Source organism: Callithrix jacchus, chromosome 7 (genome assembly GCF_049354715.1).
Source record: "Callithrix jacchus isolate 240 chromosome 7, calJac240_pri, whole genome shotgun sequence".
Classification (NCBI taxonomy): Eukaryota; Metazoa; Chordata; class Mammalia; order Primates; family Cebidae; genus Callithrix; species Callithrix jacchus.
Window position 1 is genome coordinate 117,166,618 of NC_133508.1, and position 27,837 is coordinate 117,194,454.

Here is a 27,837-nt window from a genome sequence, read left to right on the forward strand (position 1 = left end):
TCAATGCTTGCAACACAATGACTAAAGGCACAGTTAGGTATGCCTGGTATAACCTCTAGCCTCTGACTATGTTCAGATATGATCATGAAAAAAGCAGTAATTTGAAGGATTCTGTATATCAAGTGAGAAAAAAAATGATGTTTGACCTTCTTACATGTGAAAATAATACACCCTCAGAATCCATCAGTAAACTGGAAGAAGTAGACATGAAGTTTTCCATATTGATAAGGAGTCTCGAGTTATTTATTTATTGACTGATGGTGAAATCCGTCAAGGTAATTGTGATTATAGTAATGATGAAGATGAAGATGTTAAACTTCAGAAAATGTGTCTGCGAGTGACACAGTGAAAATGTGTGATGGGCTTATTGAAGGACTACATCAGCATGTCCTTCATAAACAAAAAGAAATCATGTTAGTTTATTAAACCACAGAGAGACAAAAGTCATCATTAACAAGGCAGATGACTCTGGAGGAAACATTAAGAAAAAGCCATTAAGCAGAATGCCTCATCATCCCTAGAGGACCAACTGCCTGTTCCCTCAACTACTTCTGATGTTTCTTCTCACCCAGCAAAATAAAACACTTTGTACAGTAGCCTTTTAATCAAATCACAGCATTGTAGTTAGAAACTGAAAGCCTGTGCTGCTTGTTGTTGTGGTTGTTTAACAGCTGATACAGGTTTTCAGGTGATGCTGCCGTGCTGCTTAGTTACTCTAAACATATTATTTTTACTCTATTAACAGCATGTCTTTTTTAAACTGTTGAGTACTTAAGTCTGAAAAAGTATAAGAAAATGATTGCTTATCAGTAGTATATAAATTTAGAGTTAGGAATGACAGTGATGTCACACATCCACATATCATTTACATGGGTGACTGAGAAAATGATACCTTTGCTTTCTGATAGTTCAACATACGCAAGCCTTGTTTCAAGCACAAAATTATTTAAATGTTATATATGGCTGGGTGTGGTGGCTCATGCCTGTAACCCCAGCACTTTTGGAGACCAAGGTCAGTAGGTCACTTGAGGTCAGGCATTTGAGACTATCCTAGCCAACATGATAAAACCCATCTCTACTAAAAATACAAAAATTAGCCAGGCATAGTAGCAAGTGCCTGTAAACCCAGTTACATGGGAGGCTGAGGCAGGAGAATCACTTGAACTGGAAGATGGAGGTTGCAATAGTGCCATTGCACTTTAGCCAGTCTTGATTTAACAAATTAAGATTCCATCTCAAAATGAATTTAAAAAATAAAATATTATATAAAATTACCTTCAGATTATGTAAGATTTATATAAAACATGAATAAATTTTGTGTTTAAATTGGGTCTTTTTCCCTGAGATATTTCAATACATATATGCAAATATTCCAAAATTAAAAAAATTCCAAAATCAGAAACACTTCTGGTCCTAAGCATTTCAGATAAATGATAATTCGTATACATTCATGAAGCTAGCTGATGCTTGATGTGTGATAAGAGAAATGGATTTGGAAAGATATCATTCTATTCTTTCAAGAATGTTTATAAGATCCTTAAGGCAAAAGGATCCAGCCATTTTTATTTATGACTTCACTGGATCCCCTAAAATATTAATTTTCTCAAATAAATCATGATACGTATGTGCAGACTGAAGTATTGTTTTGAATATTAAGGAAGTTAATTAAGCATTTTATAAAACAATATAGGTGAGGCGCAGTGGCTCACACCTATGATGCCAGCACTTTGAGAGGCTGTGGTGGGCAGATCACCTGAGGTCAGGAGTTTGAGACCAGCCGGCTAACATGGTGAAACCCTGTTTCTAATAAAAATATGAAAAATTAGCTGGGCATGGTGGTGCATGCCTGTAATCCAGCTACTCGGGAGGCTGATGCAGGAGAATCGCTTGAACCCAAGAGACAAAGGTTGAAGTGAACAGAGATCGTGCCATTGCACTCCAGCTTGGGAAATAAGAGTGAAACTCTGTCTCCCCCCCAAAAAAGACATATATATATACACACACACACACACACACACACACATACACACACACAATCTAGCATAGAAAAATGAAAAAAGCACTTTTAAGTTATTCAAAAGAATTTTTAAAAATTTGAATATTTTTGATTTAGATAAGACATAAGTAGATAGATGTATATAGTAGAACAAAGTTAATATAATTAAATACAGTAAAATAATAAAAGAGGATTCATTTTAAAATGTATCCCAATAATTAAACCCAAACATCTATACCGTGGCTCACTAAATTGGAGAAAGATAGTCTAAAATGGACTCAAAGTACTGATGTAGTAGGACAGTAGGTATAGTGATTAAATGTGGACACTATACCTATGATACGATATTATAAGGAAGTTAATATTATTCATCTTCATAAGAAATAGCTATTAAAAATAATCTGTATATTAAAAGAACAATTTTAGCAACATACGTATTAATTCAATATAGCAACAGCAAATGTACTAAAAACTAAAGTGTTGTATTTACCTTGGAGACTTCCAAGGATTAATAGTTTTAAATGCTGACTGTGTGCTAAGCAGAGTAATAAATGCTTGCATTCATATTATCTTCATAACAAATCTGCACTTGTGACATCTCAAATCCTAATTTTATTAAGGAAAAATAAAGCTCGTAGAAGTTCAGAAATTTATCCAGAGTCATAAAGCTACTAACTGATAAAGCAAGGATTCAAAATGCCTTAATACTTCTTACATTTATACAATTATCACATACCATGTGTAGTGGGTTGATTCTACTTACTGTGGTCGTCTTTAATGAGGCAATATTGTGATCAAGGCTTATGGTCTCAAGTCAGCTTGTCTAGTTTCAACCCTGGATCTGCTGCTACTTACTGTGTAATCTTTGGCAAGTTACTCAACTCTCCTAAGGCTTATACTTTTCAGCTATAGGACAGAAGTAGTAATAATACTTCCCTGTGTAGTCATCTGTGTACTTAGACTGCATTTTGAGGAAGAAAAAGGCAGCAGGAAGAAAACTGGGTTGTTCTAATCCTTAAGGATTAACTGCAGTGATACATTTTATCAAAAATTAAAAACAAAAATAAAGAAAAAACTGCTTACTATAATTACTGTTAATAGTTTGAATAAAAGTTTACTTTTATTATAAATGTTATCAACTGCTACCATGTTACCAGGTTTCATAACAATGTTAAAGAAGGTACCATCAAGAGGAAAGCTAAGACACCCAAGGCAGAAATCCGGAGTTACTTATAATTAGTTAAATGGAGGAGAAAGAGGGGCCAGAGAATCAATAATTAGAGGGGCATGAGGAAGGTTTTAAGTAGACGGTGGCATGGAAGTTAAAAGAAGCCAGCCAGGAGTCAGTGTAATAAAAACTGCTGAGGGCCTGAGCAAGACACGAAGGAAAAAGAGGCACTGGGTAAGTGAAGCACACACTGGTTTGTATAAGCCTGGCCTAGTCCAACATGTGAGAATTTATAGAGCAGATCTGGAGTTCTTACCCATTTTGTGTGATGTCTATTCTGTTGTGATTTAAATCTAAATATTTTCATAACAATGGCAGAATGCCAATAGTTAATATGTAAGGATATATGAAAACACTGGCTCATAATTATGTTGCCAGCATGATTAAAACAAAATTATTGTTTATTTGATTTAAATAATAGGTTTTAAAAATCTCTTTATCAGCATTTTTCAATGATGATGACATTATTATTTACTGCCCCTATTTCTTAAAGCTCTCAGCCTCATGAGACATTTTTCTTCTAGATCCCTATGTTTTTCATCCTCTTTCTTTAGGATCTTTGCCTTTGCTATCACCTCTGTTGGGAATCTTCTTTTTCTGTAACCTATTTGTCTTTTTAATCTTTAAAGCTCAACTCAAATGTCACTTTTCAAAATAAATAATAAATAAATAAATAAATCTTTAGGGCATAATTCTCCAGACTTGGTCTTTTCTCCTGACACATGCTCATAGTGTTCTATATATTCATTTGTGGTACAAATTTGTAATTAAAATCTAAAATCTACATTTTTTTTACAGTATTCATCACAACTAGAATACAAGCTTCACAAATATATAAATAATGACTTTCATATTCTTCCATATGACCAGTTCCTTGTACATATTAAAATCTAGAGAAACAAGCGAACAAAAATTCCCCATGGGCTGTAGATTTTTTTCAAAACACTTGCCTCTCTAGGATATAGCATCATGTCTATCATATAGAGGCTAATACACAATTGTTGAATTTTTCCATAAATGAATGAGTTATATTCCTTTCTTTCTTTTTTTTGAAGATGAAGTCTCGCTCTGTTGCCAGACTGGAGTGCACCGGCATGATCTCGGCTCACTGCAACCTCCGCCTTCCGGGTTCAAGCAATTCTCCTGCTTGAGAATGCACATGTCATCTCACCTGGCTAATTTTTTGTCTTCTTAGTAGAGACCGAGTTTCACTGTGTTAGCCAGGATGGTCTGGATCTCCTGACCTTGTGATCTGCCCGCTTTGGCCTCCCAAAGTGCTGGGAATTCACAAAGTGCTGGGATTATAGGGATGAGCCACCACCCCTGGCTGAGTCACACTTCTTACATCTTTAACGTTCCATAGTTACATATAGTAACACTTGGTAGCTGATACTGTGCCAGACACTGTAAATTAAATCTATACCCTACAGGAGTTTACAATCTAGCTGAGCAAAGCATAAAACTCCATGTGGTACAAAACAAATGATCAAAATAAAAAGAAAGTAAAGAAAATAAATTATATTTAAACACTTACAAGGTTAAAACCTTCTAGCTATTTTTCTTTGAGCACGATACACTTTTGCAAAGAAGCTATCAAAATATCTCTATAGGTGAGTGTGCTAAGGTATAGGAGCATGCTGCTCTTGAAACTCTTAGCCTGGAGTCAGGTCCGGAATACCAGCTGTGATAAATTGTAAAGTAAGTATGAACAATTTGACAAGCCAGGCAAGGATTTGCTTGTTGGAGTGTTCTAAATCTTTTGTTCTTAGTTTTGTCCCTCGAAATTTTCAAAGGTAGCCAAACAGCATGCAAGATCAGGCATTGGGAGTATAGCAATTAGAGTCCTGCATATTTTCTTTTCACTTTGTGGGTGCATTATTCACAACATTATTTTTGTGATAATCAATTTGCATTGCATTGTTCCATCTCATATTTATGAATAATGTTTTCTCTCTTTGTAGTCATGCCCAACTACACTGTCATTTCCCATATCCATAAATTAATACAACACACAGTGGAGTAAACACAATTACTGTGTCCACAGAGAGACAATGAAACAGTTGAGTCAGTTCAGGGATAATGATAACCAATGGATTTTAGATGCAAGGAGGAACACAGGAGCCAGAATAGGCTAGAAGAACATTGCAAAAGCTATTGAGTAGAGGGTCTCTCTAGGGATAATCTTGAAAGCCAACTGTTACAACAGAGGAATCCTAACAATCTGGATTCTTCTTATAATTTATAGGAGCTTTGAATTGATAAGTGTATAAAGGGTAAGGATTCACCATAGTCTACACCAAAATTTTTCTTGATGCTATAAGAGAAATGAGCCATGGCATTCTTATGACTTTAATTTCAGTGTAAAATTTTTAAATAAAGAAACACAGCAGTAGAACTGTTTTCTGAGTCCAGTAGCATCTGGCTTTTCCCCAGCTCATGATGTTTCTAAACATTTGATGAATAGAGAAAAAAGGAATTCTTACCTCATTAATACAACTTAGCTTTATTGAAAGCTATTTATTGCCTTGATTAATCGCCACCAGCTAATTCAAAGATCCTTTGGCCCTTGTGGTGCCAGCTTTTCTTTCTTACACACGTGCATTTGATTGTTTTCATTGAAAGAGGTCTTCAATATGATTCAGTATCTTAGCACGTTAGTAACATTTGTTTTTACCCTGCTTCTGATGCTTGTAATGGAAAAGAAGCAACAGTATTCTAAGTACCAGGCCTTATGTCCCAAACTGTAATATATTTATATTTTAAAATGTAAGGTTATGGGAGTTCTTCCAATGGAAAATAAAATATGTTGTTAAATAATGTGGCTGGAAGAAATAAGGATCAGGAACAATAGCAGATAAGAGAAAGATATGTGAAATTATCTAGTAACCTAAACTGTTGCAAAATGATTTAGCTGCCTGTTTGCCATTTAACTTTGTTGTGGTCGTTTTTAGTTACTTTGTTTTCTAGTATCTTATGTCATCTGAGCTAGCTTTCCAAAGGAATTTTCTATGTTTACACCTTAATATACTCGTCCTCTAGCAGTATCCATATAACTAAGCAGGCATGTGACAAATAGGTATCCAACTCAGTGAGATAAATACTGTGGGTTTAGAAAACCAAAGACTCAAAAATTACTTTCCAGAAGCTTAAAATCTATCTGGGCAGGAAAAAAAGAAAAAAATTAAAAGTACATAAGCAAAAAGGTATTTAACAAAAAATAAGAAAAGAAAATATAAGTGCAAAATGCAATTTATTAAAGTGGGCAGATTACTAAGGTCTAAGTTAGTGGAGAAAATTTATGAAGTTGGCTTTTGAGCTGGGTTTGGAGAGAAGACAAAAAATAACACTGAGAACACCTGTGTGTTCTCAAGGCAGATTCCAAAGATATTTTCTGCTAATAGTTGCCCATGGAGCTCTTGCTCTTGCTACAGTCCCCAGCAGTAGAGATTTGCTGTCCTGTCTTCTTGATAGATTAGAAATTTTATTTGTGGAGTATCACAAAAAGAAGATGCATGAAAACAAGAAAAAAAGGCAGAGTGAATATCAGGATGGCAATTTCAGTGAAATTGTGGTTCATCATCACTACTAAGAAAGAAACATGAAAATAGTCCTAGACCTTGGAAAGCTTTGACTACTAGGACTGGTAAATTCAATATAATCCTTCAAAACACACAAATGCATTCTTAAGTTTCCCAGTAAGTAGATCTCTATTAAAATTGCCACCTAAATGTGAGTGCCATCTTAGGCATTATCTCCTTGGCTTTTAATTGCAACACATTCTTAGATGACAAACACACAAACACGTAACAACTTCATCTACCACCTATAGGTTCACCCCTATTCTCTCCACTTGTATACCCAACTTCCTGTATTAGTTCTGTCTCAAGGGAATACTATCTCTCCTGTTGGATTTTGGGCTAGCTACTGGAGTGCTAAGAAATGGAGGTAGTGATTAGTCAACAGAAGCCTTGGTGGGCTGGCCAGTAGAACGGCCCTCTCAATGGCATTTAGGTGTGGTTTCCCAGAGTCACAAGGATGTGTGTGGCACAAGGATGAGATGTTCAAAGTAGCTGGGGGATCAATTGGTGGTGCTTAGGAGTTGGGACTTTTGGATGGCTGAAATGCTCTAGATTTGACCAACCAAAATAAATGCCGGAGGTAGCGCAGAACTCCAGCTGTGCCTGGCATTAACCATTTGTTTATTAGATAATCTGTAAGTCTGGAGGTGATGGACTGTGTTAGATCACAAGAGAGTACTGGGAAACTCAAGGCAGCAGCTAAATTATCTAATATTTTAGCCAATAGAACCACGTTGACAGTATGTAATGGGTTTGTATCAGTACTGTCTATCTGTATGTGTTATTCTATGGATTTATTTGATTATATTTGTTTATTGTCTCCCTTCTCCCCACACTAGAATGTGGCTTCCATAAGATTTTGTAAAAATGTACCTGATACATAATTCATAATAAAGATTTGCTGAAGGAATGTATTGGTGAATGCTTCCTTGAGAAATGTCATTTAAGATAAGACTTGAAAATGAATAAATATTAGCCAGGGGAAATGAACAGGAGGTGACTATTCCTGAAAGTCAGAAAACTATCTGTGAAAGTTCAGAAGTGGAAAAAGCAAAATGCATTCCCATACTTGAAGAAAATCTATAGGTCTGGAGTTTAAACAACATGGGTGAGAAGTGATTAGTTAACAAATCAAAGAAGATATTATAAACCATAAACCAGGCAAAAAAATGGGGATCCTGTTATATAGTTAATGGGAAACTATAAAAAGATTGCAACAAAGAATAGAATGATTGAATTTCTACTTAAAACTCTCTCTGTGTGAAGCAGTGTGAAGAATAGATGAGAGTGGTGCAAGGATTAGTGAAAGAAGAGCAAGATTCCAGGATATGGTTTCTTGGCCAGTGGTTGTAGCAGTGAGGGTGGAAAGAATCAAATAGTTCTGAAAATTAGTTGAGAAATAAAAATGAGAAAACATATTAATGATTAGATGTAGATGTGAGAAATAAAAAATACTTGAACAACTGCATGGAAGACAGAATCACTAGTTAAGACAGAAGACATTGGATGTTGAATATGCATGGAGGATAAATTTGGCTAAGTTATAGACATTTGAGGCTAATATTCCTTTAGGACAGGAAAGCAGTCAAATAGATATTCAGATGTGATGCTCAAGGGAGAGAACTGGGCTGGAAGTTTATATCTGAGGGTCATGAGCATATAGAAAACAAAGTTCTAAGAATGAATAAAATTGCTTAAGGATGAGCAGGTAAGAAAGTATAGGCAAATCCCTAAAGAAGGATAACACTTAGGAGAGATGGGCAGACATAAGCACATAGGCAAATGTAGTTCCTGAGGTACAGTATTAACACAGTTAAGTTAAAAGTGAACCCTATTAATAAATGGAATTGGGACAGCTGAGTAGCCATATGGAAAAAAGAAAAAAATGGAACTAAAGATCACATCAAGCACCAAGTTAATCCCAAATATATCAAAGATCTAAATGTTAAAGAAAAAAAAACCCTCAAAATAAAGCCATACAAGTAACCTTGTTATCCAAATCTAATCCAAGCTTGAAAACATGTTGGATAGGAAATTTTCAGACAGACAGAGCCTATCTTACATTATATTAAATAGGAAAAATAATGATAAAATCAGTCCATCCAAAACTTACCACCAGTTTTCCCAAATGTCAATAAGCACTCTAAAACAGCAGTAATCAAGAACTTTTGCATTACATAAGTTTTTAAAACATACATTTAACACTGAATGAACTCATTGGTTTGTAGGCTAGCATTTACTATGCAGTGATATTCTCTGATGTTCAATACAAATTGTTCTTTGTTTCTACATTGTGATGACCATAAATGGTAATGTAAATAACTTCCATTAAATATTTTGTTACAAACAAATAACATTACAAATAGCACATAAAATTACAAATAACACATGAACAAAAAGGATAATTTTAAAATCATAGTTTTTTTACCACTTGAAGTTGATATTTCATGGAAAGAAAATACATAGCATTGACAGGCACTGTTGCCATGGTGGTGGGTAAAGGTTAGTGAGCTTTAGAACATATAAACATTTCTGGCAGGAGGTATAATCCTCCAGAGACGACAGCTGAGACATGACTTCAGGGCATTCTACAATCTCTAACCAATTCCCATTAGTTATGTTAACGTTTTTGTTATAGCATGTAGGTAAATTCACCACAGTGAATTTTTAATTCACAGAGTTTGTGGTAAAATAAAAAGACATTCTGATTTTAGTACATTAAAAATAAAAAACGATTGCATGACAATTCAATATCATAAACAAGTAAAAATAAAAATGAAACTATCCAACAGAGAAAAAGTGTTTACTATCTATATCACAAAGGGTTAATTTCTTTAATAAAGACCCTTCTAGTAATTGATAAGAGCAAGACAAAAAAACTCAAATTTTTCACAGAAAAAGATATATACTTTTTCAACACGCAAAACGATCCTCAACATCACTTTTATAAAAGAAATGTAATATAAAACTAAATTGAGATACATTTCTCACATACCAAATTGGCCAAAATCCAAAAATTGTTAGCAAAGCTTTGAAAATACACTTCTACCCATTGTTGTTAATTTAAGAAGGAAGGTGCTGTAAGACTACAAGGAAATATCTATCAAAATTACAAACACACATGTCCTTTGCCACAACAATCCCAATTTAGGAAATATAGTTAGAATACACACATACACCCCAAGAAACATAAAATGATATTGTATATATGTATATACAATATCATTTACATAAACAACTTTGTGTGTGTATATGATATTATGTATATTTGTTATTATATATAGTTTTATATGAGGGGATTCATATGTAGAGCATACATATTAAATATATTAGTGTATAAATAAACATATAAGTACATAATATACACATAAATAACCATATGTATATGTGTGTGTATATATATATATACACACAAAGTTATGTATATAAGATATATACATACATACACATACACATGCATACAATCCTCTTTATTGTGACTTTTTGTATACTAGCAGAACATTGGAAACAACTGACATATCCAGCAGTAGAGACTGGTTGATTTATGATGGTATATCCATTGAATGGGCTATTATGCAACTTTAAAAAATAATGTACGAATATGAAAACAACTCCAGGATATGTTGCAAAGTTCAAAAAGCAAAGTACAGAATATTGTGTCTCATACACTAACTTTCAGCAAGTTGAGAAAAAATACACAAGCTGTTTTGTTTAAATGGGCAACACACACACCTATACATTTACCTATCCACAAAGATAATCAATAAATAATAAAAATAAAAGAAGGAAAAGAAATACGTAGTGAAGGGTCAGTGATAAAAAAAAATTCGACAAAGAGTTTTAACTTCTAATCATGAATATGCATTAATTAAAAAAAATTCCATATATTAAAAAAGAAACAGATATATCTGACCATATATCAAATCAATAATAAAATAACAAAAAATATATTTCAAGGATATTAGAACAAAATATATTGAATACATTTATTAGTGGAATGGATTCTAAGTAAATTAAGTAATGATATAAACAAATCCATTTCAAACTGACTATATTATAGAGTAAAGCAAATAAAAAGAATTATAAAACCAAATACATTAAATAAAACCCCTGCACTGTTACAATTGACTTTGAAATATGGAAAATATAACTTAGGATTTTATTAAATGTAAGTATTTTCAGTGCTTTAGTAAAATTACCTGGAAGTTTTATCACTCCCACCCCAACACCACCACCCACCCTTCAGCCAACAGCAAAGAATATCCCTGGCAGAGAAAGTGTCTTCTCTAATTCTACTCCCCATTTACAGAAAGCACAGTATCTTGAAGAGCTGAATAACTCTATTTTGGAGGCAGGGAAGGTACATGGCAAGCCTAGGACATCTTTTTATATTAGAAAACCAGAAAACCATTTCATATTAAAGCAGTTATGTAAAAAACACTTTTGAATAACCAGGAATGATTTCCCACATTCAAGGTGTGAGAACTGAGAATTTAAAATAATAATAAATGTAGAATATTAAATGTATTAGTCTGTCCTCATACTGCCAATAAAAATATACTTGAGACTAGGTAATTTACAAGAAAAAGAGGTTTAATATACTCACAATTCCACATGGCTGGAAAGGCCTAACAATCATGGCAGAAGGCAAAGGAGGAGCAAAGGCACATCTTACATGGTGGCAGGCAAGAGTGTGTGCAGGAAAACTCCTCTTTATAAAATTGTCAGATCTCATAAGACTTATTCACTATCACAAGAAGAGCACAGGAAACTCTGCCCCCATGATTCAATTACCTCCCACCATGTCCCTCCCATGACATGTGGGGATTATGGGAGCTATAATTTAACATGAGATTTGCATGAGGATACACATAACCAAACCATATCATTCCACCTCTGGCCACTCCCAAATTGCATGTACTCACATTTCAAAACTAATCGCCTTCTCAACAGTCCTCCAAATTCTTAACTCATTCCAACATTAACTCAAAAGTCCAAGTCCAAAGTCTCATCTGAGACAAGTCATGCCCCTTCTGCCTATGAGCCTGCAAAATCAATGTTAGTTACTTTCTAAATACAATGAAAGTACAAGCCTTGAGTAAAGACACCCATTCAAAATGGCAGAAATTGGCCAAAAAGAAGGGGTAACAGGTCCCATGCAAGTCCAAAATCCAAACAGCAACTATTAAACCTTAAATTTCCAAAATGATCTCCTTTGACTCCATGTCTCACATCCATGTCATGCTGATGGAACAGGTGGGCTCCCACAGCCTTAGGCAGCTCTGCTTCTGTGGCTTTGCAGGGTATAGTTCCTTTTCTGGCTGCTTTCACAGCTGGTGTTGAGTGTCTGTGGTTTTTCCAGGAAAAGAGTACAAGCTGTCAGTTAGTCTACCATTCTGGGATCTGGAGGACACTGGCTTTCTTCTCACAGCTCCGCTAGTCTGTGCCGCCAGTGGACTCTGACGCCACATTTCCCTTTTACATTGCCCTTGCAGAGGTTCTCCATGAGGATTCCAATCCTGCAGCAAACTTCTGTGTGGACATCCAGGTATTTCCATACATCCTCTGAAATCTAGGCAGAGATTTCCAAACCTCAGTTCTTAACTTCTGTGTACCCTCAGGCTCAACACCATGTGGAAGCTTCTAAGGCTTGGGGCTTGCACCTCTGAAGCCACAGCCTAACTGGACCTTGGTCCTTTTTAGCCATGGCCAGCTCACAAGACACCAAGTCCAAAGACTGCACAAAGCAGCAGGGCCCTCACCTTGGCCCTGGCCCTGGCCCATGAAACCATTTTTCCCTCCTAAACCTCCTGGCCTCTGACAGGAGGGGCTGCTGCAAAGGTCTCTGACATGCCCTGGTACATTTTCTCTGTTTTTGTGGTTTTTACCCTTTGGTTCCTTGTTACTTATGCAAATTCCTGTAGCTGGCTTGATTTTTTTTTTCTCAAGAAAATGAGATTTTCTTACCTGTCACATTGTCAGTCTGCAAATTTTCCAAACTTTTAAGCTCTGTCACCCCTCAAACACTTTTCTGCCTAGAAATTTCTTCCACCAGTTACCCCAAATCATTTCTTTCAAGGTCAAAGTTCTACAGATCTCTTGGGTAGGAGCAACATGCTACCAGTCTCTTTGCATAGAAAGAGTGACATTTACTCTAGTTCACAAGTTCCTCATCTCCATCTGAGACCACTTCAGCCTGGACTTTATTGTCCATACCCTTATCAGCATTTTGGTCAAAGCCATTCACCAAGTCTATAGGAAGTTCCAAATTTCCCCACATCTTCCTGTCTTCTGAACCCTCCAAATCTTTAGGAAGGTCCAAACTTTCACTCATTTTACTGTCTTCTCCTGACCCTTCCAAACTGTTCCAAACTCTGCCTGTAATCTGGTTCCAAAGTTGCTTCCACATTTTTGGATATCTTTACAGCAGCGCCCCATTCTACTGGTACCAATTTTCTGTATTAATCTGTTCTCACACTGCTAATAAAGACATACTGGAGATGGGGTAATTTATAAAAAGAAAAATAGGTTTAATGGACTCACAGTTCCACAATGAAAAGGTTAAAACAACTGCCATGAAGATAGAAAGTATAGTAATAAAGAACTCAAAAGAATTATCTTACAATGTAAGGCAAAATTGAGGGAACAATTGAAGTTCATGGAGGTATATTTGTACAATTCTATCCAGTTCTACGATGTTCTAAATCAGTTTCAGAAACTAAAATTTGAGTATATAGGAAGGAGTTTGTTGCTTTCATCCAAAGGTTTTACCAGTCAGATACATTGGAAAGTAAAGGGAAATAGTATAGAAGGATACTGGCAAGTTATATGTCACAGAATATAAGGCAAATGGAAAGCTCTTGAAGTTTTTGTATAAGTGCCTTGGGACATGAAACAAAACATAAAGGGGCAGAGATGAGTGATGCAAAGAGGTGAAAAAGCAAGTTTGGTAGAAGTAATTTACTAGGTACATCGAAAACTAAGTAATTATAGTGAAAATTTAGCACAGTATAGCTTAACTATGAATAATTTGTCTCGGAATTTAATGTACTGAGGATTGAAATTTTCCATTTTTTCAAAAATATGGAGTTTGACCTTTTTGGTTTCTTTATTCTTACTGCCATTTTTCTCACACAAATTATTTCTTGCTTGGAGTTTTGCAATTGGCTTCTAATTGGTTTTTCTTTTTCTGATTTGCCTTACAATACTCGATCTATTTTCCAAAACATTACCATGAAGATCATTCTAAAATACAAACTCTAAAAATTAGCCAGATATAGAGGCATGTGCCTGCAGTCCCAGCTACTTGGCAGGCTGATGTGGGAGGATCACTTGAACACAGAAGTTTGAGGTTACAGTGAGCTACAAGCTCACAACTGCACTCTATCCTGGATGACAGAGTAAGATCCTGTTTCTGTAAAATAATAACAATTTTCAAATACAAATTTGGTCAACTTCCATCTCATTAAAATTATTAAAGTTTCATCTCTTATTAAAATCTTTAACAAATTCTTGCAAATTTTAGAATAGAGTCTAACTCCTTATTTTAGCTCTTAAGACTTCCTCTACTGGCCAATAGCTATCTGCAGTCTCATGTTCTGCTATCCCTTACACCAACTTTGTTGCAGTCACACTGAAGTATTGGGATAAATCAGATCTCTGTGATTGATGCATTTCTGGCTCTGCAAGGAGAATGCTTTTGTCTGGAATATTCTCTTTTCCTCACATAACTAGCTAATTTATACTTTCCCTTCAGAACTAAGATTACATATTACTCTCCCGGGAAGCTAGTTCTATACCCCCCATTCTAATTTACATGTTTTATCACAAGGCCAGTCAGTTTTTCCTTTGTTCTCATTGCTAAAGAGTCTGGAAACACTAAATATTCACTTTTCCAGCTTGCCTATAGCTGAGGATTCTTTGTGACTCCCATGAGTGAAGTAAGAAAATGATTTCTTGGGATGGCAGGGGAAGTGTTGTTTTTCTACATATCTCCACTCTTTCTTCATTTGTCCTGCTTGGAAGAGGATGTTTTGCTCAGTGTCAGTACTCTTGCTACAATAAAGGAAAGTACAGAAAAATGCCAGGTGGTTCTTTCCAATCTAGACATTACCGAGACACTAAACCTACACAAACATTGACCCACAGTCTAAATTCTTATTATGTGAGAAAAAAGATTGCTGTTATCATAGTAGACTCAATTTTCTATTGCTTACAGCGAAAACATTCATTGTTTAGCTTACAGCTAAAACATTCATGGAACTGTTGCATTCGATGAAATACTTTAATAATTTATAACATATTTTTTGATTCTAGAGAGTAACTTCTTAAGAGATAACATCTTAGGAACTTACACTGGGTAAACACAATATTGCTTTTGAATGAAGAAATGAGCAAAGGCTGAACTTTATACTTAGTCTATACTATTTATAGTACTAATCTGGGAAAATTTAATTACATTATTTTATCCTTAGGAATCCTGAAAATATATTTTCCATTTGATGACAAAAATAAGGTAATTTTGAATAAAATGTAACTTGATTCTACTTCCAAAACTGAATTTATGTATTCTAATTTAGTTATTTTTTTGCAAATATACTGGGCAAATAATTTTCTGATATTGAGTATTTACTTGTGTATTGATTTGAATAAATTATTTACTTTTCGGAAAAAGAGAGTAAAATCTTAGGAAGAATTTAAATTATGACACATAGATGTAGAGTTTATATTGATGCTGCACAGGAGCTGAAAAATTTAGCATAGTATAGCTAAACTATGAATAAAGCAATTTTTAAAACTATGTTAAACTAGAAAAATATATCTAATAAAATAACACCATTAAAAACATGGTGATCCAAAACACAATAATGGAAGTAAAAGTAAACATTAAAACAGCAGCAAATCTAGCATTTACTAAATTCAGAAATGAGGACAATTGATTGACCATATGCACACCAACTAGACCATTATCCATGAGCATGCATGTGTATTGCATAACACAAACATGTTTAGTGCATTTCAATTATTCTATACACATCCTTTTTGACCCTGTGTCTCTCCACATTAATAAGAATTTATTTTTTTCTGTAAGTATGATGTAAAATATTAAATTCAGCTGTTATTTATTTCCTTAATAGGTGTTTTCTGAAGAAATAGAATACAAAAATACTAGGAATGTATTATGAGTGTTTTTCACATGACACTTTTTTTTGTCTTAAACCCTTAGCATGACGACTAAAAGGATATAGGGTCTCCAGTTTGTTTTTGACAATCAATTTTTTGGGCAAAGAATGTTGTGTATGAAAAACTCTGCCAAGTCTTCATCTGAAATCACAAAATAAATAAAAATTTTGTTTTAAAACAATGCCCAGAAAATCTCAACAAAAATAACATAACTATCTTTAAACTCTATGGGATCTCTATAAAAAAAACTGTCATTTGATTCTTCTGATGATCTCTACATATTTGTTTACTCTTGAGAAACAAATGATGAGATTTTTGTTAACACAAAGTCAATTTATTATTTCAATTAGAATAGTTTTCTGACATCATGAATGGAAGCAGACTTTTTTAGTTAGTTGACAATGATGGAACCATAGGAAACTTAATTTAAAAATATTTTAAAATCCATGTAGTCCAATTCTCATTTGAAAGGAAGAGGGGAAGACACATTTAGTTGTATTTAAATGACTTTGAGTCTCTTCTCATGTCATTTAAAAATTTTGGGGTCTAGTTGATACTTTAGCAAAAAGAGTTCCTAAGTAAAGTTCTGCTGTAAGCTGAGTATGTGAATAAAAACATGAATTAAAAAGTGACTCTCAGTCTTTACCAAAATGTCTTCTCATTATACCATACTTCCAAATATTAGAATATCCTCAAGTAACATTTGTTTACTACTCCAGATAATTGCTGAAAATGTAAATTTCAGAAGAGGTAAATGAACCTTAGTCATTTGATCTGTTGAAAGCATCACATTTTCTTCCTCCTCTTTCTTCTTCTTCCTCCTCTTCTCCTCTTCCTCCTCCTCCTCCTCCTCCTCCTCCTCCTCCTCCTTCTCCTTCTTCTTTCTTCTTTTTTCTTCTTCTTTTTGAGGTGAAGCCTCGCTCTATCACCCAGGCTGCAGTGCAGTGGTGTGACCTTGAATCACTGCAATGTCTGCCTCCCAGGTTCAAACTATTCTCCCACCTCAGCCTCCCAAGTAGCTGGGATTACAGGCACCCGCCACCACACCTGGCTAATTTTTGTATTTTTAGTAGAGATGGGGTTTTACCATGTTGGCCAGGCTAGGCTCAAATTCCTCACTTCAGGTGATCCAACCTTCTCTGCCTCCCAAAGTGCTGGGATTACAGGCATTAGGTACTGTGCCCAGCCTTATTATTCTTTAAAACAAATGACCAAAAATCATCTTAAAAGCTATACCACAGTCTTAAGTATCATTCATTCATGAGTTTATTGAACATATGTTTGCAGAATATCGACCACGTACCAAGTGACCTATCATAAAAACAAATACCCGGAATTCCAATTCTTACAGAAATTACACTGTTTGGGAGAAGACAGATAATAAACACATATGAAAATTCATCTATAACATAGCTTGTGGCTATGAGAATAAAAAGAACTATCAACCAGCATAACAGAACAGAAAATAACTGTGTTTGGAAGTCACTGCTGTATTTGATAGGGTGTTTAGAGCAGGCCTTTCTGCTGAAATAGACAAAGTGAAAGAACCCAACGATGCAGATACCTGGCGAATGAGTCCTTCAGACCTAGGGAAGAGCTTAGTTAAAGGCCCTGAGGGAAGGACACTTTCAGAATATTTAAGATCCTCAGGAGTCTAGAGTGGTTGGAGCAGTATGAACTGGGGTTCAGAACTAGAGCTTGGAACTTACATGGACCAGTGCCTTGAAGAACATGATAGCCTGAATTCTTGATTTCCATTTTGAGAAGCCAAGGTTACTTATTTTAAGAAAAATAAAACATTAGAAACCATAAAACACAAATATTTTTAGTTTCTACAAGTAGCAGATGAAATTACTAAATTGAAAAAGCATATAATTTCATAGATTTACTTTATTTCTTTTTCTTTTTTTAAACTCAAACCTTACTTGAAAACTAGCTCTATGGTGAATTCTGACCTAAGCAATTTTAGTATAATAATGTTAATGAATAAAATTACATCTCTATATGCAATTCATTTATTGTTTATGTATCCATTATTTTATATAATTTTACAAGGGAAAACATATCTGCATAGTCTAATCCTACCCAGGGAAACTCCTTAACTATGTTAGAAATTTGCTACTAGGATTAAGTTCATTTGCTAATCTAGGCAATAGATTTTGTACTCACCAAGGAATCTCCAAGTAAGATCTCACAGCAGGTGCAGCTGCAGGTGGCAGTGAAGCTTTCCAAATAGCCACTGATGCTGCCAGTGTAGAAGCTCTTATGTCATCTGGCAAATATCTCTAATGGCAAAAAATTCTCTTTTATGTAGAGATGGAAAATAATGCTATTAAGTTTTGTATTTTCTTTTTGTTTAGTTCCAACAAATGGCAGATAGACTTTTCTTCCCTTGGAAAAAGAGTCTTAAGATGTTTCTTTAAAATCAATTTTAAATATTTTTGATAATTTATGCTGAAATTAATGTGCATTAAATTTGTAATTGCTGAATAATTTAAATGTTAAATGATTAAAGTAATTGCCATAAATTTAATAGCATGTGTTTTGAATATATTTCACCTAAACTGCGACATTATGTACCTTATAGTTTCCCCCAAGATGTAAGGCATCAGCTTCTGATCGAGACCTAGAAAAATCAGGCAAAAGGCAAACAAATGCAATAAATCTCTGTAAAGGTTTATACAAGAAGAATAGAGGGAATGTTTATCGTCATCAATAAGAATAAATATTTCTTCCTTATCACTCGCTGATTTTAACTAGTGGGTTGTAGTGTTTATGAGACAAGGTAATGGGGATAAAAGTCATATTTGTCCCTAGGATTTCTGCAGATTTAAACACATAACTCTAGAGAATGTGCTGTGGGCTTTTCCTTCTGTCTTTTTTTTTAGAATCACACATTTGCATTATCATGATCTATCACAGTTGGAATACTGCTAGTTGTGCTCCATCTTTGAACTTCTGAAGGACATGGGAGTCATTGTTAACACAAAGATTTGGGAAGGGCAGGAGAATGGGTTCTTCAACTCCTGTTCCTTCCCTTTGCTATTTTCTATGTCTTCTCAGGATCCATGTTAAGACAGGCATCCTGTAGCACCGAAAGGAAATTTCATTGTTGTTGATTTCATAAGCTACTGAAGAAATGATATCTATCAAGCGTATTATATTGAAACTATTTTTAACAATTATAGAAACATAAGCCTTTAATGTGCTTATTAAATTTAAGATGCTGGAACACATTTTTAGGAAGTAATAATAGTGCGAAGTTCGGAAGTCCCAAGGCAAAATACTTAAGCAAAAATGAATTAGAATTAAGAGGAAAATCTGCCTACACATAAAATTATTTTTTCTTTTTTAAAAGTGAGGAAAAAACAAAAAAAAACTAATGGTTTAGAAACCCAATGAAGAAAATATAAAATAGAAATGATCAGTACTGGGAAGCTTAAGAACAGAAATGTGATTATGTTCTTAGAATCTTAGATTAAGTGTCCATCTGTTTTTGGCCCAATTTAGTTTACTTTTCTGGAAATAAATCCTGGATTTTAAGAAATATCAAAGTTGTTATATTAATTATTTGCTTATAAAATTTATAAAGAGTACACAGAAAATTTTAGTCTTCTTAAAGTATTTTAAAATTTGAAAATTTAGTAGATTCTGCATTTTTTAATTTATCATTCAGATTATGAAATTTTAAATGGAGTTCAAAGTTTGTTAATTTTTACATCTAGTATTGTAGTATCCTTCAACATATCACATAAAAAGAATGTTAGGAGCGCCCCCAGGTGTATAACACGAGGCTTAGTAAATAAATTAAAATAGAAAATAGAAAAAGTAGGTCCCAGAGGCTTACTATAGAACTTAGAGTAAAATCAATTTTAATGTGATTAAAGAGGTTTAAGATAGGGATGAGGAAGGTGATGAGGAAGACAGGATGGTCTGGATAAGGAAAAATAACTTTAATTTATAAGCTTATATTCCCCATGAGCTGAAATATTGCAAGCTGGAAACACACAAAAGACATTTAGAATGTTATGGCAATCCAGGTGTTTGTGATTTTCTCTCTAAAAATTTACCCCATATGTGCAACAGTTTATGAGTACTCAATGCTCAAGGACACTCCTCAAAGCAAGAAGTAACATGTATTATCTAAGTTGAAACACAGACTTTAAATAAGCCATTCTTCCTTAACCTACATGTTTTAAAATGCCTTAATTATGCTTTCTGTAAAAGATATGAAAAAAATTATTTATTCACAATTATTACAATATCCTTGTCAGTTGAAATGCTTTCACACAAAGCAAAGAGTTAAATTCTTTGCAGAACTCAGAACAAGAGGTGATACCTGCTTATTATATGTATAAAGGATCAAGTTAGCCACAGGCTATGAAAGTTTTCTAACTCTATTTTCTGTAAAACTTACCATTATAATTTGATTCTTTTGATTTTCTTTATGATTGTAATGTAATATTCTAGATGTACAAAAGATTATATTTAATATAAATATATGCTATGAAATATAATAAAGCCAATACTCAGGTCAGAACATTGCCACATTTTTTGCAGCTACTTAAATTCTATGAAGAATTAGCCATCATTCCGAATTTTGTTTTAGCAATTCTGCATTGCTTTCGAGAACAACAAAATAAAATTCAAACAACAAGAAACTTAATTGAATCACACCATTAACTCTCCCTATATTTCCTTTGATGATTTTAATGCTTGACATAATTGACACTATTTTCAACACTCTGGTAAAAGATACATATACTATTCATTTATTTATATGTTCATATATATTCATATATATTTATTCACATTTATATATTATTTTTATTATTTCAATTTTTTATTTTGTTAAAATAAAAAAGGAAAAGAATTAAAAAAAAAATCATAGGGGAGAGAGATCCAAGATGGCTGATCACTACTAGCAGCTGGGGATTGTAGCCCCCAGTGAAAGCACAGAGAACGAAAGGACACCACACTTTCAGACGAATTTTTGTTGCTCACAGACCAGGAGATTCCCAGCAGAGGAGCCCCATGGGTCACCAGCGTGACTCTTGTGGCCGGTGTGGCTGTTTTGCCAGTGCCTCAGCGTGGCAGTTCTTGGTGCAGAGTAGACGGGATTGGGTCCCCTTTCGGTCGACGTTTGGAGCTCTGGGAAGGCAGAGTCGCCTATTCAGCTGATTGAAAAAGGGACTCAGGAAGGAAGGCAGACCAGAGATTTCCAGGTAGAAAAGCACCATGAATCTTAACACCACTGTTTTGGCTGGCGCAGTGGATTGCTCAGATTCCAGCACTGGGAATCAACAAGTTGGACATCCACTCAGAGACCTAATTTGAAAGTCAGTAATTACAAAAACGACAGGTGGATAAATTTACAATGTTAGAGAGAAACCAGCGTAAAAAGACTGAGAATACCCAAAATCAGAATGGCTCTCCTCTACAGGGAATCATAGTTCCTCATCAACAAGGGAATAAGGCCTGATAAAGAATAAGTGCATTCCATTAACAGAATTAGGCTTCAGAAGGTGGATAGTAAGAAACTTCTGTGAGTTAAAAGAACATGTTCTAGCCCAATGTAAAGAAACTAAGAACCAACCTTGAAAAAAGGTTTGACAAAATCCTAACAAGAATAGACAATTTAGAGAGGAAATAAGTGAATTAATGGAACTGAAGAATAAAATATGGGAACTCTGTGAAGTATGAACAGGTTTTAAAAGTTGAATTGATCAAGCAGAAGAAAGGATATCAGAGGTCGAAGACCAACTTAATGAAATGAAACGAGAAGACAAAATTAGAGAAAAAAGAGTAAAAAGGAACGAGTAAAGTCTCCAAGAAATATGGGACTATGTGAAAAGACCTAATTTATGTTTGATAGGTGTACCTGAACGCCATGAAGAGAATGAATCCAAGCTGGAAAATATTCTTCAGGATATTATTCAGGAAAACTTTCCCAACCTAGTAACGCAGGACAAATACTCAACTCCAGGTAACACAGAGAACACCACAAAGATATTCCTCAAGTAGAGCAACCCCAAGACACATAATCATTAGATTCACCTGGGTTGAAATAAAAGAGAAAATTCTAAGGGCAGCTAGAGAGAAAGGTCAGGTTACCCATAAAGGGAAGCCTATCAGACTTACAGCACACCTCTCAGCAGAAACCCTACAAACTAGAAGAGAGTGGGGGTCAATATTCAATATCCTCAAAGAAAAGAATTTTCAACCCAGAATCTCATATCCAGCCAAACTAAGCTTCATAAATGAAGGAAAAATAAAATTTTTCACTAACAAGCAGCACTCAGAGATTTCATCACCACCAGGCCTGCTTTACAAGAGCTTCTGAAAGAAGCATTACACACAGAAAGGAACAACCAGTATCAGTCATCCCAAAAACTTACCAAAAGGTAAAGAGTATCTCCATACTCTTTAAATGACAATATTAAACTCACAAATATCAATATTAATCCTAAATTTAAGTGGATTAAATGCCCCAATCAAAGACACAGAAAGGCCAACTGATAAAAAGTCATAACCCATTAGTATGCTGTATCCAGATCCATCTTACAAGTAAGGACACACAAAGACTCAAAACAAAGGGTTGGTGCAAGACTTACCAATCAAGTGGAGAGCAAAACAAACAAACAAAAAAACCAGGAGTTATAACTTTCATCTCTGACAAAATAGACTTTTATAGTAACAAAGACTAAAAGAAACAAAGGAGGACATTACATAATGGTATAAAGATCAATGCAACAACAGGAGTCAATGATCATAAGTATATATGCACCCAATATAGGAACACCCAGATATATAAGTCAAGTTCTTAATGCCTTAATAGAGACTTGGACTCCCACACAATAACACTGGGAGACTTTGACACCACATTGTTAATATTCAACGGATCAACAAGATAGAAAATTAACAGGGCTGTCTATGATTTGAACTCAGACCTGGAACAAGTAAACTCAGTGAATATTTATAGAATTCTTCACCCCAGGTCCACAGAACATACATTTTTCTCAGTATCACATTACACCTATTTTGAAAGTGACCACATAATTGGAAGTAAATCACTCTTCAGCATTTGCATAGCATTTCACAGACTTAAATAAAATATTGCTAGGCTGTTTGTTATTTTCTTCCCTTATTCCTTCCTGTCTCCACTGTTTAGCACAATTATTGGCACAAAAGGGGTTTTTAATACCTATTTTTAGATTGCATTCCAGCCTGGGCAATAGAGCAAGACTCCTGTTCTCTCTCCCTCTTCCTCTTTCTCTTTCTTTCTTTCTTTTTTCTTTTTTTTTTTTTTGCTGTCTTAGTCAACCGATGTAGCAAATGAGCCGATGTCTGCATTGTGTCTTTGTCTTTTGGAGAACATGGAATGAGAAAAGTGACCTTCTTTTTTTTTTAGGGAAAAAGAGAAGAAGGGGAAAAAAAGAAAAAAAGGGAAAAAGGAATATTACTTCATTCCTAAAATGGGTTTCAATAATGGCCGATCAATATTTTGAGTGTTTAAAGTGGTTAATGCATATTTTATGTGTTTAAAATGGAGACCTCTATTGTGTTTATTTGTTCTGGCTCTGAGTTCAAGTCCTGGATATCGTTATCAATTTGTTGTCTCGTTGAATCTAAATCTCATTATGTGTCTTATGTATCTGGGTGTTAAGATCTCTTATTGTTGCATTAATCCTTTTACCCTTGCATCCTTGTAGCTTTGAAATCTATTTTATTAAGTGTGAGAATTGCAACTCCTGCTTTTTATTTATTTATTTTTGCTCTCCATTTGGTTGGTGAATTTTTTTCCATCCCCTTGTTTTGAGTCTTTGTATATCTTTAGATATATCGTTAGATTTTGTGGATAATGTATATTTTGTGTGTTTAAAATGGAGAGCTCTATTGAGTTTATTTGTTCTGGATCTTAGTTCCAGTCCCGGATATCGTTATCAATTTTCTGTCTCGTTGAATCTAAATCTTATTATGGGTCTTATGTATCTGGGTGTTAAGATCTCTTATTATTACATTAATCCTTTTATCCTTGTAGCTTTGAAATCTATTTTGTCAAATGTGAAAATTGCAACTCCTGCTTTTTATTTATTTATTTTTGCTCTCCATTTGGTTGGTACGTTTTTTTTTTTTTTCCAACCCTTTATTTTGAGTCTATGTATATCTTTGGATATACCGTTAGATTTTGTCTGTATCTTTTGATTGGGAGATTTGGTCGATTTAAATTTAGAGTTGCTGCTGTTTGATATTAACTGGCTATTTTGTCCTTTTGTTGATAAAAATTCTTCTTTATGTTAATGCTCTTTACTTTTTGGTGAATTTTTAGAAAGGGTCATACTGGTTGTTCCTTTCTGTGTATAGTGCTTCTTTTAGAAGTTCTTGTAAAGCAGGCCTGGTGGTAATAAAATCTCTGAGTACTTGCTTGTTCCTAAAAAATTTTATTTTTCCTTCAAATGTAAAGCTTAAATTGGCAGGATATGAAATTCTGGGCTGAAAGTTCTGTTGATTAAGTATATTGAATATTGGCCCCCACTCTCTTCTAGCTTGTAGGGTTTCCATTGAGAGATCTGCTGTAAGCCTAATAGGCTTACCTTTATGGGTAACTTGATCTTTCCCTCTGGCTGCCCTTAATATTTTCTCCTTCGTTTCGATCTTGGTGAATCTAACGATTATGTGCCTTGGGGTTGGTCTTCTTGAGGAATATCTTTGTGGTGTTCTCTGTATTGCCTGGGGTTGAATAGTGTCCTGCTTTGCTAAATTAGGAAAATTTTCCTGGATAATGTCCTGGAGAGTATTTTCCAGCTTGAATTCATTCTCTCCATCACATTCAGGTACACCAATCAAGCGTATATTAGGTCTTTTCACGTAGTCCCATATTGCTTGGAGACTTTGCTCATTCCTTTTTATCCTTTTTTCTCTATTCTTGTCTTGTTGTTTTGTTTCATTAAGTTGATCTTCGACCTCTGATACCCTTTCTTCTGCTTGATCCATTCAGCTGTTTAAGCTTGTACATATTTCACTAAGTTCTCGTGTTGTATTTTTCAACTCCATAAGTTCATTTGTATTTCTCTCTGTATTGTCTATTCTTTTCAACATTTCATCTAACCTTTTTTCCAAGTTCTTAGTTTCTTTACATTGGGTTAGAACAAGTTCCTTTAACTCCCAGAAGTTTCTTATCATCCACCTTTTAAAGCCTACTTCAGATAATGGAACACAGTCCTTTTCCATCAGGGCTTGTTCAGTTACTGATGAGTCCTTTTCCATCAGGGCTTGTTCGGTTGCTGATGAGTCCTTTTCCATCAGGGCTTGTTCCGTTGCTGATGGGTTCTGATTTTGAGTATACTCGGCCTTCTTAGGCTGTTTTTTTCCCTTCATTGTAGATGAACCACCTTTCTAATTAGTTTTCTGAGTCGACGTCCGACTTATTGATTCCCAGTGTTGGGATCCAAGCAACCCACTGTGGCAGCCTAAATAGCAGCGATAAGACTGATGGTGCTTTTCTGCCCAGGAATCTCTGGTCTGGCTTCCCTCTTGAGTCCGCAACAAGCGGCTCTGACTTCCCGGAGCTCCAAACTCCGGTCAGTAGGGGAAGCGGTTCCGTTGGCTCTGCATGAAGAGCTGCTGCTCCGAGATGCCAGCAAAACTGCTGCAGCGGCCACAAGAGTCATGCTGGCGACCCGTGGGGCTCTTCCACTGGGAATCGGCTGATCGGTGAGTGACGAAAATTCGTCTAAAAGTGTGGCGTCGTCTCGTTCTCTGGGTTTTCACTGGGAGCTACAATCCTGAGCTGTTAGTGGTCGGCCATCTTGGATCCGACTCTCTCTTTCTTTCTTTCTTAAAAAAAAAATAAAACAGCCTTCTCTACCTGGAGGAGATGAACTAGCAGAGAGATCTCTAGGATGGAATCATGATTCCCTAAAAAAAAAAAAAAAAAAAAGAAAAGGAAAAAAAATCATGAAGCCTACTGCATAAGAACAACATTTATTAACATTTGCTAAACATCATTTTACATATTTTTCTTTCTATATATACTGATAGCTGGACTAAAAAATAAACAAAATAACATCTTAAAATATAGTTAAATTTAAGTAAAATAAATTTGAATTTGGTGTGTAAATATAGTGAAATGAATTAATAATCTGAGGAAATGAAAATGTTAGATAAAATGTGTTAGAAACAAAAATAGTGTACAGTCTGTTTGATAAAAAGAAAAATTGTGAAAAATATTGTTTGCAGTCAGCATATCTTTTAAAGTAATTGTTTTGCTATTATACTTTATTTATTTTCACCCTGCTCTAAGAAATGAGAAAATTAGGGCTTAGATCTCCAATCCTTTCTTCACTTCAATTACAGTAATTCCATATTAGGTTTTACTGAGAATTAGAATTTTTTATGTTGTTTCCATTTGCAGATACAAACTACTGCAGAAAAATTTTCTTCTATTTTCAAACTTTTTTCTGTCTCATTGCTCTATTTTGATTATGAGGAGACTGAAAGGTAGAACTCCTTGGTTCAAAACCATAATTGTTTTTATTTGTTTTCTTAATACTTTTCAAATTAAAAATTGTGTATATTTAAGATGTGCAATTTGATGCCTTTCTTTTCATGGTGAGAAAACATAATTTCTACAGGTTGGCAAATTTCAATTTATACAATACATATTGTTAACTCAAATTCACATTTTTGTACATTAGTTCTTTGGAACTTATCTTGCAACTGAAACTTTGAACCGCTTAACCATCCTCTTCCTCCAGCCCCTGTTAACCACCATTTTACTCTCAGTTTCTACCTGTTAAACTCTTAGATTCCACTTATAAGTGAGATCATGGAGCATTTTTTCTTCTGTGTCTGGCTTATTGTAGTTAGTGTAACTTCCTCTGGGTTTATCCCTGTTGTCTCAAATGTCAGGATTTCGTTTCTTTAAGGCTAAATAAAATTCCATTGTGTGTGTCCTCAAGACAAGAGAAGTGTCTTGAGGACATCAGCTATTTCTGTTTTTCTTTTTTCTTTTTTTTTTTTCTGAGACAGAATCTCTGTCTGTCACCCAGGCTGGAGTGCAGTGGCACAATCCGGGCTCACTACAACCTCTGCCTCCAGGTTCAAGCAATTCTTCTGCCTCAGTCTCTGGAGTACCTGTGATTACAGAAGGGCACCACAACTCCCAGCTATTTTTTGTATTTATAGTAGAGAGGGAGTTTCCCCATGCTGGCCAGGCTGGTCTCAAATTTCTGGCCTCAAGTGATCCAGCTGCCCTAGTGCTGGGCAGCTCCCAAAGTGCTGGGATTACAGGCATGAGCCACTGCACCTGGCCAGCATTTTTTTTTTTTCTGATTTGCAAAAATGTGCCATATGGCCTAGTGATAGTCCTGTACGTAGGGCAGTCTTTTCTGAATGTTCATATATGTTGTAATTTAGTCACCACAATTTCCAAATGAGAGTGGAATTATTGTATCTAATTTTCAGGCCAAGTTAGGAAAGGAGTTAAAGTATTTACCCAAGGTCCCAGAAAACAAAAAGAATAAAATATTCAATTTCAGGAAATTGTGCACTTGTGTAAGTTTAACCAGTAGCTCTCTAGGCATGCATAGCAGGAGGGTAGGAAGAGAAGAGCTGATTTGTATCATTTGACAATTTTCAGTGTCAATACTGCTACCATGTCAGAAATCAAGTTGCCTATATGATATCATTGAATAGGGAGTCTCAAGAGTGGTGCCATAGTATTCTGTGGTATTTATATTATACAGATACAGTAGACATAAATGGCATCACAAATATAAAAAATAGTAAAATGTAGCAAAAACAAAAGGTGACGAATTTTGAGAGTCTCTTATCTTTGTTTCTCATATTTA